Source organism: Bubalus kerabau, chromosome 3 (genome assembly GCF_029407905.1).
Source record: "Bubalus kerabau isolate K-KA32 ecotype Philippines breed swamp buffalo chromosome 3, PCC_UOA_SB_1v2, whole genome shotgun sequence".
NCBI classification, from domain to species: domain Eukaryota; kingdom Metazoa; phylum Chordata; class Mammalia; order Artiodactyla; family Bovidae; genus Bubalus; species Bubalus kerabau.
This window is the reverse complement of record NC_073626.1, coordinates 36,505,907-36,520,191: the sequence shown is the minus strand read 5'-3', so window position 1 is coordinate 36,520,191 and position 14,285 is coordinate 36,505,907. Positions and strand designations below refer to the sequence as shown.

The 14,285-nt window shown below is 56.2% G+C and overlaps 1 protein-coding gene across 1 annotated transcript in view; it reads right to left on the bottom strand.

The window, feature by feature from the left end:
- The window catches only part of TFEB (transcription factor EB), a 48,826-nt gene extending 34,728 nt beyond the window's left edge, over positions 1 to 14,098 (bottom strand). Inside the window, exon 1 of the mRNA XM_055571433.1 lies at positions 13,839 to 14,098. The gene's annotated coding sequence lies outside the window, so the exon portion shown is untranslated. The remainder of the gene's footprint in view (positions 1 to 13,838) is intronic.
- Between the last annotated feature and the right edge of the window lie 187 nt (positions 14,099 to 14,285).

The window sequence follows — 14,285 nt, the reverse complement described above, 5'->3', positions numbered from 1 at the left end:
ACAGGCTCAGGCAGGAGTCAAAGCCAGGGCCGCCTGAATCTGGAGCCACGTTCTTAACCATCCTGCCCCATCCTGTCCCCTGGGTGAGTGGCCTTTAAACCCAGAGAGCTCCACCTAAGGAAGTCTACTCCCTCCAACTATAAAAAAAGCCATTTCCTATATCAATGTCATTCTTTATATTTGTTGACTGTGAGATTGGAGATGGTACAGAGAGAAGACAGCGCTCCCAGCTGGAGCTGACGGGCAGCAAGCCCAGCCCCCCATCTTCCTCTCAGTACACCCTGCTCCTTGGAAGAAAAGCAATGGCAAACCTAGACAGCGTATTAAAACAGCAGAGACCTTTTGCCTACAGAGATCCATATAGTCAAAGCTATGTTGTCATGTACAGTAGTGAGAACTGGACCATAAAGAAGGTTGAGGGCCAAAGAATTGATGCTTTCTAATTGTGGTGCTGGAGAAGACTCTTGCGAGTCCCTTGGACTGCAAGGAGATCAAACCAGTCAATCTTAATGGAAATCAACCCTGACTATTCATTGGAGGGACTGACGATAAAGCTGAAGCTCCAATACTATGGCCCTGATGCCAAGGGCTGACTCACTGGAAAAGACTCTGATGCTGGGAAAGATTGAAGGCAGGAGGAGAAGGGGATGACAGAGGATGAGATGGTTGGATGGCATCACTGACTCAATGGACATGAGTTTGAGCAAATTCCGGAAGATAGTGAAGAACAGGGAAGCCTGGCATGCTGCAGTTCATAGGGTCTCAAAGAGTCAGATATGACTTAGCAACTAAACAACAACAGCTGTCATGGAGAGAGCCCTGGAAACAGGATCTCTTATTATTATCTGCAGTCCACATGCCAATCTGTGCCATCAGAAAGAATCAGCGCGAATCTGGTGTTTTGCTGTTTGCACACAAACGTGCTCACATACCCTATGATGTATACTTGCGCCACGTGCTGGTCCAAGCACTCTACGTGCATTACGTCTTTTAATCCTCAGAATGAATACACACGCTGGGCCCTGTGACTCTCATCTCCATTTGACGGAAGAGGAGACTGAGGCACCAGCATCACGCAGCTGCAAAAGCAGCAAGGGCAGGAATCGAGCCCAGATTGACCGGCGGCGTCTGCTCCCAATTCTGACGTCAGCGAGGAGGTCTGGCAGCCTGGCCGCAGCCCACTAAGCGCTTAACACCTATCCCCTTCTCACCCGAGCCTCACATGCATCTGGGAGACAGCAGAGGAGGCCAGGAGCGGCTCCTCAGAGGTGGGGCTGGCAGTCGGCTCTGGGGACTCCTGACTCCACAGGCCCCCTCCCGCCCCTCCCCTGCATCACCTGCTTCTCTGACTCTGCTCGAAAGATAGCCCCAGGCCAGCACAGCCTGCGGGACCTCATCCCCACTCACCCAGCTCCCCAGAGACACCCCCCAGCAACACACACACACGCACACATGCCCACGTACCTGGGCGAGGGCAGCCCCCTGGAAGGAGGCCCCCAGGAACGCTCAGCTCCTCCGGGGGCCAGAGCCCAGGGCCAGGCCCCTGCCCCAGCGCCAGCCCCAGTTTCCTCATTTTCCCCAGGGCTGTTTCTCACCCAGCCCCCTGCACCTTGGCCTGAGAGGAAGTTACACAATCCCCTGGGAGCTGCAAACTCTGCTGAGGACTACTCACAGCGCAGGGGGAACCACACGCCCGGAAGGCCTCGCACACCCACAACCCCGTCCGAGGCAGACGGGCTCCCAGCTCCCGTCTCACTGACCCAGGGCTCCAGGCCACTGACCCGGCCCCTCCCTGCTCCCAGACTGAGTCTCTGACAGCCTCCACCCCTCACACAGCCTGGCCTCACAGGGCCCCAGGCCAAGCTGCCCCTGCACCAAGGCAGAGGGGCAAGAATTTGCAGGACTCCTGCTGGGTCCCCAATGGGCCAAACCCTAACCTGCACAGCCTCCCCGTCCCTCCTTAGTCAGAAGCCCTGCAGTTCACCTCCTTCCTGACTGACCACATGTCTGTGACCTCAGCCCCGGGCCTTCCCAGGGTCTCCAGACACCCAGTTCACAGCCTCACTCTGGCCCACCTCAAAATGGACCCTGGGACCCAGAACGATCCTGTGAAGCTCTGAGCCACCACACGAGCTTGTGGGAAAAGGCTCTCACTACATGAGATTTTGGAGGTTCCTCAGCCCCCAGCGCACTTCTCTAATAGCCCAAGACACTTGACGTTTCGCTAGTGCTTCCTTCTCGGAGCTAAGGGATTCTCAACATTGGTAGGTAGATACCGCTTGTCAAGAAAGGCTGGAAGTCGCTGAGCTGTTATTAGTTGTCTGCACCTCAGGGTGGATGAGTTTACTAGGTCCGTTCACGAGTATATCTCAGGAAGGGACAACATAGCAGAGGGGAGACCAGGCAGGCCGAGGGACCTCAAGATGCATGGGGGGAGTGAACCCCAGGACTGGGAGGTCAGAGGAGCCCTGAGAGCACTGACCCAGAGTCTGGCCCGATCCTGGGCTTTCCCTGGGAGAGCGCACTCCAGAAGGACGCAGAGCCTGGCCTGGGTGTACAAAGCCCCTAAGGATGATCTCTGGCTCCCACCCTTCACCGCTGGACTTGCAACAGAGCCTCAGATAAGGAATATGATAAGCACCTCTTATCATCCCACACAACCTTGGACTCCCACCCAGCTGAAGACAAAGTCAGGAATGGTATTCCTGGGGCCCCAGGGCTCTCCTGAGTGCCCCTCATTTCTGCAGCCCTCATCAAAGGCAGGGGCCCTCAGGGCCGTTCTGCCACAGCCCGCTGAGGCCTGGAGTGGCAGGAACCAGGGCCAGGCTCACGCGCCTCCAGCTCTGTGGACAGACAAGGGGAAGGGCTGGTTCTAGAAACCCCTCACCCCTTGGAAACAATGGCCAAGGGCCCCTTTGCAGGGATACCTTCCAAGATGCCCACACACCCAGCCCCCCTCTCCCCAGTCCCAACGACAACCCACGGCGGGGAGGGGCAGCAACACTGGCACCCTCCTTTTTGATGAGGAGACCGAGACTCACAGCACTCAGGGACGTCCCGAAGGCCACTCAGCAAGTTCACAGCAAATCTCAGGTTCCTGGCTCCCTTCCTAGGTCACAGTTTCTCAACCTCAACACGACTGACACTTGGGGCCAGAGTAACTCTTTCTTGAGGGGCTGTTTGAGCACTTTAGAACCTTTAGCAGCATCTCTGGCCTCTACCCGCTAGATGCCAGTAGCATTCCCTGAGTTGTGACAACCAAAAATGTCATCAGACATCACCAAATGTCCCCTGGGAGACAAAGAGAACTGCTGCCCTAAAAGGACCTGAAAGCCAGGCGCCTGCCAATTCTAACTTGAAGGGTATCTGCTGTGAGAGCTGTAGATGTGCCAGGCAGGAGGGCCTGGAGGTGCTGGTGAGTACCCCGTGAGCTCAGTACCCTCTGGGCAGAGCTGCCCCCCGGCAGGTGGTACCACTTGGGACTCTCACCCCAAGACCACCTCCCCAACCCCAGCCTACAAATCAGCCTCCTCCCTGGCATTCAATATTTCAGTGGTCTTTCAATAATCACACACCCCTGTGAGTAACAAATTTTGAGCACCCCCAATATAAGCTTCTTTTCTCAGGAAGTGTTAATAAATGCCAGTGTATAAATACGTCATGCGTATGAGCAAACATACACAAAAATAGATCTATAAAAAAGACAAGGAGGGAAATATAAATTACACTCAGGATGAGATACTGTTACAGTTTCAGCAGCTCACCAGGACAGAAACAAAACAGTCTACTGATACCAAGTATCAGTGAAGACACAGAGCAATAGGAACTCTTAGGGGTCAGCAGTGAGGAGCAAATTGGTGTAACCACTTCACACAGAATTTGCTAAAATTGAAATATGTATCGTATACACTGCAGCAATACTCTAGCAATTTCGCTCTATACGGACTCTGAAGAAGTATACACACCAGCACACCAGGAAGCACATTCCAGGATGTTCTTTCAGCATTGTTCACAGCAGCCAAAAAAGGCAAGCAACCCAAATGTCCATGAGTGGTGGGATGGATGCAGATATGGTATCAAGTTCATACAGTGGATGCTGATACGTGAACGCAGCCACTCACAACAGTGTAGCCAGATCTCTCCACTGGCCAAAGAACATGTCCAGTGTTACTCCAGCTGCATAAATTTAAAATCGGGCGAAACTAAGCTCTATTGCTAAAGGCCACAGGTAGAGGTGGTAACATGATCAAGGCGAGCAAGGAACTGATTATCTTAAAAGTCAGTAGAGGGACTTCTCTGATGGTCCAATAGTTGGGACTCCAGGCTACCAAAGCAGGAGGCAGAGGTTCAATCCCTGTTTAGGGAACTAGGCTACTGCATGCCCACACTAAGGCAAAAAAAAAAAAGTCAGGATAGTGGTTCACTTTGGGAAGGGGCTTATGACCAAGGTGGAGCACACAAGTTGATTTCAAATGCAGGTTACATTTGTTTCTTCACTGAGGTGGTGGTAACCTGGGTGTTCACATTTATAATTATTTGTTATATTATCCCTATAGGTTTATGCTCTTTTTGGCACTTAGGCTATATTTCACAATAAAAGGGGGGAGAAAAGGATGAGATATAAATACATCGAAATAGAAGTTCTAATAGTCTCTTCCCCCACCTGGCTTTGCAAACCATTATGATTCGGCCAAAGCGGATGAGACCCTATATCTGGCCATGGGTCTGGAGGAGCCAGTGACACCCGGGGTGTTTGTAGAGGGCTCTTCCAGCTGCCCCTCAGCCCATAGGACCTGGGCACCACAGTCCTTTTCATCTCCGCCCGAACCCTGGAGCATCCCAGCCACCATTTGCCCCTGGTGGGCAAGGGGAGAGAGTTGCATGAAGCTAGGCTCTCTCATGCCCACCTCACCCTGCCCTGGTCTGCTCCTCCGGGTCCCTGACAGCAGAGTTCAGAGGCCCATGCTGGGAAGGCACTGGAGGAACTGGGCAGGCCTCGCTCATCCTATAAATACACCGAAAGAAGGAGGGAGGCAGGAAAATGAAATGAAGAAGATGGAGAGGAGAGGGACAGAGAGCAGGACAGGGAGACACACCCGCATCGGGGGCTGAAGTTCCAGTTGTGGGGAAATAGAGAGAGAGTCAGAGGGATGCGGGTGGGAGGGGCAAAGGAAAGAGGGAAAGGAGAAGAGTGCTTGGGGCAGGAGAGCAGACGCACCGCCCGCAGTTATAAGCCCAAGTCTCAGGGCTCAGCACAAGCAGGTCCAGAGAGGCTTGAGTGTTAGGCCCGATTAGCACCATGTGCCCCAGGGCCCAGGGCCTCAGCGAAAGGTGAGGGGCTCAGGGGCCAACAGCCTCCCCGTGGCCCCACCTGGCGCTCAGCAGACTCCAGGTCTCCTGGAGGGGAGGGCATGGTCCAGGGGGAGAGGCCCCTGGGCCTGTAGAGGCGACCCCCCAGGTGGTCCTTCCTGGGGGAGAACAGTCCTTCCTGGAGCCTTCTCAGCAGGTGAGAAGCGCTGAGCCAAGTTCTAGGCACGGGCCCAAGCCCTTTTGTAGAAACTTTCCCTTGGCCAGGGAAGAAGGCTCTTCAAGGGTGAGCAGGGGGAATAAATTGGGAGCCTGGGATTAACATATATACACTACTATATATTAACATATGTAAAATGGATAGTAATAAGAATCTACTATATAGCAGTAGGTTACTGGATAGCACCGGGAACTCCAATCAACACTCTGTAATGCCCTGTGTGGGAATGTGTGTGTGCTCACTCAGTCACGTCTGACTCTTTGCAACCCTATGGACTGTAGCCCACCAGGCTCCTCTGTCCATGGGATTTTCCAGGCAAGAATACTGGAGTGGGTTGCCGTTTCCTCCTCCAGAGGATCTTCCAGAGCTAAGGATGGAACCCGAGTCTATTGTGTCTCTAGCACTGGGAGGTGGATTCTTTACCACTGAGCCACCTGGAAAGCCCCACAGAGTCTAAAAAACAGTGGACATATAGCCTGGCGGGTTACAGTTCATAATGTCTCAAGGAGTCGAGCACGACTGAAGCGACTTAGCATGCACGCGTACCTAACTGATTCACTTTACTGTACATCTGAAACTAACACAAGATTGTAAAGCAGCCATACTCCAATAAAAATTAATTTAAAAAAAAAAAAAGGAAGAATGTTCTTCAGACCAAAGGGCCAGGTGCTGGCACGTTTGTGGTCATTTAGTCCATGGCTCTGTATGATAACACACCGCTCTGCCTTTCTCTGTCCTCTGCAGATACTGAAATTCTCCCCGTCCCCGCTCCCAGGCCATCAGCTTTGGGAAAGGAGCTATGTCTTTATTGCCACCCATCCTGCTTGGTTTGCACAGTGCTAGGCACCCAGTCAGTCCATGACTGCTGACCCTAGTGGATGCTGGAGTGGGTCCCCCAACCTCCCTGGGTCCCAGTCCTCTCCTCTTGAAAACACGGGGGCAGTGTCAGCTGGCTTCCGAGGCCCACAGCCCTGCAGCCCCAGTCAGCTGGCCCCGCGCTGGCAGGGGCAGCTGAGAGAGACAACACCTGGCCAGGGCGAGGGGGGCTGGGACAGAGGCGGCGGGGGGGCGGGGGGGACAGGATAGTGTATCACCTCCTGGCCACCCTGCACCCCTCAGGGACTGTAGGGGGCTGGGGCAGCTGTTGTCCCCAAACCAGTTATAAACAAGGCAGAGGACAGGCTGTGACTTCCCTAAGCAAACAGGGGAAAACAAACCAGAGCCCCACCCCACAGACCCACTGGTGGAACTGGGGAGTGGCAGGGGGCAGGCAATGGGCAGGGCTGCTGCAAACTCTGCAGGGAGAGACAGGCTGTGAGCCTGCAGGGAGTTCCTCTTGGTCATGTCCCTGGGTCCCATCCCTGGGTCTTAGGTGGTGATGCTCTTGCAGGGCAGAGACCATGGGTAAGTCATATGTGCATCCTTGGGTCTGGGCCCATTTCACACTCACCTACTCCCTCCAGGAAGCTGTGCTGAGCACCCAGTACATAGCTAGCTTCCCCTGGCTTCCAAGGAAGATTCTACTACTACAGGCTTTGGGGCAAGCCCACAGAGTCACCCCAGCTATCTGCTGCCCTCAAAGCCCAGGACCCCCTAAAAGATGATGGACACATCTCGACCCCCAACAATGACCCCCCCATCTGCCTGCCTGGTGTCTCCAGGGTGAGGAAAGCAGAAGGGAATGGCTGTTTCTTGCATGTGTTTTATCATTTTTATTATTCACCAAAAATGCAGTTCAAACAGTGATCAAATACCCTTTATGGGCTGGGAAAGTCAAATAACATGATGGATCTTTCGACAGCCTCACTTAGGGAGAGTGAGGGGCTGTTCTGGACACCCACCCCCTGAAGCCAGAAATGCTATTCTGGCTCCAAGGACGTGCCCCCAGTACTGAAGACTCTGGGGACTGGTGCTATCCACTTCACCTAGCCTGAAGCAATCACTATTTCCTGAGCGCCCATCCCCAAGGGTGGGGTCAAGACTGGACACTGGTCAGTTTAATGGGACGTAGGGGCAGAGAGTCAGGATGGAGGAGGGAAGGATGGCCATACCAGAAACTGCTGCTGCTGCTGCTGCTAAGTCGCTTCAGTCGTGTCTGACTCTGTGCAATCCCATAGACAGCAGCCCACCAGGCTCCCCCATCCCTGGGATTCTCCAGGCAAGAGCACTGGAGTGGGTTGCCATTTCCTTCTCCAATGCATGAAAGTGAAAAGTCAAAGTGAAGTTGCTCAGTCATGTCCGACTCTTAGTGACCCCATGGACTGCAGCCCGCCAGGCTTCTCCATCCATGGGACTTTCCAGGCAAGAGTACTGGAGTGGGGTGCCATTGCTTTCTCCGATACCAAAGACTAGCAGTCACCAAATGATCTCCCAGTGGTCCCTGCCCCTGGGGACCTGGCTTCGAAAAGCAGATGGGCCTAAGAGATCCTGGGCAATCAGAGGCCCAGGAAACAGAAAGCTCTGGCCTGGGTAATCACAAAGGAGTAGGTTATTAAAATGGGGTCCCAGGACCAAAAGCATTAGCATCACCGGAAAGTGCCAGAATTGTAAATTCTAGACCTATAGGAATTTGCAGATCCACTCAGAAACCGTGGGCAGGGCTGGGGGACAGTAGACATTCTACCAATCCTGATGCTGACGCCCATCTGACCTAAGAACCACTGTCTGAGAAACACGGCATCAAAGTCATCACACATATTAAAAAAAAATACTGATGCCCAAGCCTTTCCCCAAAGACTAGGTGCAATGGTATTTTTTAAGAGCTCCTCAGGTCATCCTAATATCCAGCCAGAAGTGCAGTCAGATGGAGCAGTTCCCTGGAAGGGTAAGCCTACAGGGACAGAGGATTTGCCTATAGGGAGGGAAGCAGAGGAGGGACTGTCAGGAGAAGGGACCAGCATGAACAAGGGCTAGGATGAGGGAATATGGTCTTTGGGTTTCCAGAGAGCCTGTTGGAATTCCTGCATTAATCTCATGTCATCCCATTTGACTGTGGGACCCCGCTGTGTGGACAGGAGCTAAGAAGGCAGTCTGGCCCCCAGGAAGATGGACAAGGGTGGGGATGGCCGGAGCTCACTTTTCTTCCTCCTTAAGAGACAGTAAAGCAAGCTGATGATGACTCTGCCTCTTGCTTCTCCCCGTCTTGGTTGCCACCTGCTCTCACCCATTGCTCCACAGGCAACAAAGCACTTCCTGTGGGCATGATGATAAGTCCCAGATCCAGCCTTATGGCTGAGATCTTATCTCTGCCTTGGTGACACTGCAGACCATGAGATCCATATGTATCTCTGGTGCAGAGTGCAGGAGGGCCAGGCAACATGAGGGCAAGGGAGGGCCTCTGGTCAGGAGTCAGTAGTAAGTGACCGGGCCCAATGCACTCCAAGCCAGTCCCAGGGGCCAGGGCAGGGCAGGGCAGGGGTGGTAGAAATGCTGCAGGCCTGACCATCTGCTCTGTTGTCAACTGTGGAGACCAGGCTGTGTGGTACAACAGGGAATGCTGGGGACTGTGGCCACGGAGTCTGCAAAGCCCCACTGAAGGCATTTTGCTTGAGGATCTTAGGCCCATGATGGAGGCCTGTTTGCAACCCAGAGGTCTTTATTTCTCCCCTAGAGCTCTCTATGCTTCTATTTCCTCACCTGGAAATGAGAAATAAAGAAGTTAAAGGAGTTAATTATGATGACATTTTTTGGAGCACAGCAGTGTTCTAAGTGCTGTAAAGGCAGCGAGCAGCAACACACTCAGCCCTCCTGACAGCACTGTTTGCAGGCACTACCATGCTCCTCGCGGCCTGGGTGTGGAAACAGAGGCGCAGTGCGGGAGGGCAGCTGGCCCAGGGCCACACAGCCAGCAAGTGGCAGAGCTGAGAACCACACCAGGCGGCCTGGCCCCAGAGCCCGTGCTCTCAACCACCCCCGACTCGGGGGCACTTAGCCCAGCGCTCAGTACCGAGTGGCAATGGCTCTGTCCCAAGAAAAACTGGCTGATGGGTCCACGGGGTCCAGCCTTTAGCAAAAGCTCTACGGGGTGGACTTGGGCTGCCCCCCACCTCCCCCGCACCCCACACTCCACCCTTTCTGAAGCGTCTCTTGTCTGGGTGCTTTGGCCAAAGATGAATAGAAGGCTCACACTGGAGGGGACCCCACCGGTGATGGAGGCTCACAGATATGGAAATGGAAGCTAAGGGAGACAGGGACTGGCCCAGCCACATGGCCTGTCAAACGGGGTCTCCTGGGTTCTTAGCACTTTTGCTGCCATCCGGCTCTCATCCAAGTACTTTCCTGGCTTTTTCTCCTCATCTGATTAAACAAGTGCCTACTGAGGGCTGCACTGTAAGGGCATGTTTGAGGGACCCAAGGAGACCCAGGAAGCCTTGTCTGAACCCATCTCCTCCCCCAGCCAGTCAGGAGAGTTCTCACCGGGGGCCCTTCAGTCACCTGGGTCAGCAGCTCAGAAGAGCAGTCAGGAGACATGTGTGCCCTGGAGAAGGGGCTTCAGCAAGTCCCATCACTGCTCAGAGCAGGAGACCCCAATGGGGAAAAGAAGGTTCGTGTCACACCATGTCCCAGCCTTGTAAGGGAGAACTCCTGGGAACCCTGAAGTGGTCTTCTGCAGGGACTGAGAACATGGATTTTGGACTCAGCTGGGCCTGGGTTAGAATCCCTACTACTTCCAGGCTGCGTGACTTCAGGCAATCTGCTTAACTTCTCTGAATCAGTATAATGAAAATACTAATTTCTACCTCATTCTGAAGAGTAAATACACAATAAATGTTGGCAACTATAAAGTTATGACCAACCTAGATAGCATATTCAAAAGCAGAGACATGACTTTGCCAACAAAGGTTCGTCTAGTCAAAGCTATGGTTTTTCCTGCGGTCATGTATGGATGTGAGAGTTGGACTGTGAAGAAGGCTGAGCGCCGAAGAATTGATGCTTTTGAACTGTGGTGTTGGAGAAGACTCTTGAGAGTCCCTTGGACTGCAAGGAGATCCAACCAGTCCATTCTGAAGGAGATCAGCCCTGGGATTTCTTTGGAAGGAATGATGCTAAAGCTGAAACTCCAGTACTTTGGCCACCTCATGTGAAGAGTTGACTCATTGGAAAAGACTCTGATGCTGGGAGGGATTGGGGGCAGGAGGAGAAGGGGACAACAGAGGATGAGATGGCTGGATGGCATCATTGACTCGATGGACGTGAGTCTGGGTGAACTCCGGGAGTTGGTGATGGACAGGGAGGCCTGGCGTGCTGCGATTCACGGGGTCGCAAAGAGTCGGACACGACTGAGCGACTGATCTGATCTGATCTGATAGTTTATGACTAAGTTTTATTACAATACTGCTCTATTATAGCATAGAGAGAGTAGATGCATATTCTATTCATGTTATTTTTACATGCTCATAGACATGCGTGTACACAATTCATCTACATACATGTATCTAGATGCCCACGATCTCATAACCACACACACAAACTCCCATCAATCACACACACCCCACACTGAGATACAGAGCAGCATCTGGACTCACCATGCGCCAGGCACCTGACTCCCCACAGCTGCCTGTGAAGTGTGTGCATTTTTACCTCTCTTTTCAGACGTGGATACATACATCATATGCAAAAACACCCACTGTGTCCTGGGATGTGGACACCGCTGGCAGCTCCGGGAGCCCTGAACCCCCCCTCCCCCTCTGTATCAGAAGAGGCCAACCCAGTTTCCACGGTCATCTCCAGGGCAGCCCCAAGCTGGGCCCCAAGTGCTGACTGCCCTCCATCCCTAGGACAAAGGCCCAACCTGGCTTGCATGCCAGCTGCGGTTGGGGAAACCCCAGTTGCCGGCAGAAACCAAGTCGACTTTGAAAAGGAAGAGACAGAAGCCAGGGGGTGGCTAGGCCACTCCCTGTGGGGGCAGGTGCTAAGTAACTCTATAAACTCTGGCTAATGATGCAATTACAGCCATAAACAGAGCCCCAGGCGGGATGGGGCCAGAAGCCAGACCCTCAAAGGGCAGCCAGGCTTGAGGGGTGGGAAGCCCCTCCCACCTGCTTTCCAGCTGAGATGCAGGAGGGAGGCCTCACTGGCTGTGGGGTGAGTGCTGGGGACCCCCATCATCCCCGAGCACTGGATGGGTTCCTGCGTGCCCCAGCCCACCCTCCTACCCACCTCCGACTGTGAGTTACCAGGCCATCAGCCCTCAGAAGCCCAGGGGCTCTCTCGGGATTGAGTGCTCACCTGAGGAGATGTCGCCAACCATTGCACCCTTTCCACAGAGCACAGAATCAGGAAACCTGGGCTCCCACTTGGCTGCACCTCAGAGCTGAGCTGAGGGCAAAACAGCACTGCAGCCGTAACAGGCCTCGTAAACTGTAAGCAACGTTGGCTGTGCTCCCAGACGAGCAGAGCACAGAGTCACCCTCAACAGCTCTTCGTTTCCATTGCCTGGTTTCCGACTCTTCTGCCTAAGCCAGGAGGCAGGCAGAATGAAGGGGTCGGTGTGAACTGCTATTTTTCCCCATGGCTGGGGAAACTGAGGCAAGATCCAGGCACACCTCAGACTACCAGGTAGGGCTCCCGAGGCAGCCAGCCCTTCCCCCGCCTGCCTCTCTGGCCCGCCTTTCTCTCCCAGACTTGTGATCTCCCTGAGGGCAGGGCCTGGGGGCCCGTCTCTCAGGCTGGGCATAGAGAAGGCAAGTCTACGAACCAAGAACTGCGTTCTGCTCTGAAGACACCCACACCGACCAGTCCCCCATCGTCCCCTCCACCCCCAGTTGCCCAAGAGTGCAAGGTCTTGGGCGGGTAGAATCTCAGCCATCAGGGTTCTGAACCCACATCCCAGAGGCGTCACTGGGGACCTACACCAGTCTTGTCCCCATTCCCAGCTCAACTAAGTACCCCCTCCCCACTCAAGGGTTAACTATCACTATCACAAGGATTAACTATCACTTCTCCGGAGAACGCTAAGCCAAAGCGCTCGAGTTTGGTCCAGGAACTGTTAGCGCATAACCACCCCCAGAACACACGCGCGTGAGGTCGACGGCAGGGGTGGGCGCGGCATCGGAGAAGGACTCAGCGGTGAGGGGTTGGCCCGACGAAGAGGGGGTGGCGGAGCCCAGGGCGGACGAGCCCCGCCCCGGGCGCCCTCCCTCCACCCCCAACCCCCGCCTCCCTCCCTCCCTCCCCCTGCGAGCCGGGCCGGGGAGCGCCGGGCGGCTGCGGCGCGAACCTGCTCGCGCAACCCTGAGCAGCTCTGGGCAGCCGTGCGTGAAGCCCGGACTCCGGGCGGGAGGGAGCCGAGGGGCGGGGAGCCGAGCTGGCATCAGCCCGCTCCCTTCGAGAAGGCGAGCGCACTCGCCGCTTCGGCCGAATAGCTGATCGGGGTACCGGGGGCGGGCGGGGACGGCGGAGAAGTGCTGACTTGGGGGTGGGACAGCCTGGGGTTGGGAGGTGCAGACTCAAGGAATCGGGGGAAGGGGGCGTGTTTTCCGGGATTCGGGACCAGGAAGGAGGGGGGATACTCTGGGGGCGGGTAGATGGCTGGGAGCTGCAGGGAAGGCAGGAGTGGTGTGCTTTGGCGTTGGGGTTCCCTAACGTCGTGGAATAATGCAAGGGGGAGAAAAAGACTGCTCTCGGGCACATCGGGGGACCGGGTTGGAGCGGCTTCTTCAAGAGACGGAGGGGGAGGAAGGGGCGGGAAGGGAGAGAAGGATGGTACTTCCACCCGCCCCCCCCTCCCGCCCCCAGCAGCCCGGCCCCCGGGGCGTGGCGCCGCTCCGGCCCGCCCACTCCCCGGGACCATCCAGGCAGGGCCTGGCCCTGCCGGACTCGGCCCCCGCACACTCCCCTACCTCCGGCGCCCTCCCCCGTGCCACCCGCCGCCCCAGCCGCGTCCGGTGGAGAAGAAGCGGGCGCAGGGCCCACACGCCCTCAAAACTTCTTGCAAGTTCACTCCCACGCCTCCCGCCCCTTCGACTTCCAGCTCCCGGGCCGGGAAGGCCCATGCCTGCCACGGCCCCTCCCGCCTGGTTACATAAGGTCGCGGAGAAGCCGCCCCCCGGCCAGGGCCCGAAGGGAGGGGCTGGAGGGGCTCCCAGGCTCCGCGGGCAGCGCCGCCCCAGCCATGCGCCGGACGAGCCGGGCCGGCTAGACGGACGGCGGGGCGGGTGGCAGTGCGGCGCACACGGTCTAGCTCCCCTTTCCAGTCGACACCCCTACCCAGCCACCCACCTGTCTCGCGGACCCACGGGATCGGAGCAGCGGAGCCTGGGTCGGGAGTTCCGGGCCCTCCGCGTACCCCTTGCCCCCCGGTCCCGCTCACCTAGCTATGAAGGTCAATCCGTCCGCCGCCCGCGCCCCGCGACTCCGGCAACTTGTCCCAAGTTCAGGTGTCGGGCCCGAGAGCTGCGCCGGCCGCCCCCTCCCGGGCTCCTCAGGCTCCGCGCCACCGGGGAGGCCCGCCCCCGTCCGCCCTGCCCTCTGCCGTCGGCGCCGCCGCCGCTCCCTACGTCCAGCCCGCGGCCGCCGCCTCCGCTGTCACCGAGCCCCGCGCCCGGCGCCGGGGCTCCTGCTGTCACTCGGCACTCACTTCCCGCCGCGCCCGGCAGAGGGCAGCACCCTACCCCGCGGCCCCGCCCCTCCCGGCTCCGCCCCTCCCCGCCCTACCGCCCGTCTGCCTGCTGCAGAGCCCGCAGGGAAACGTAGTCCTCCCTGCTGGGCGACAGCTCTGCTAGGCACGTCGGGATTTGTAGTCCCAGCCTGCGGGCTC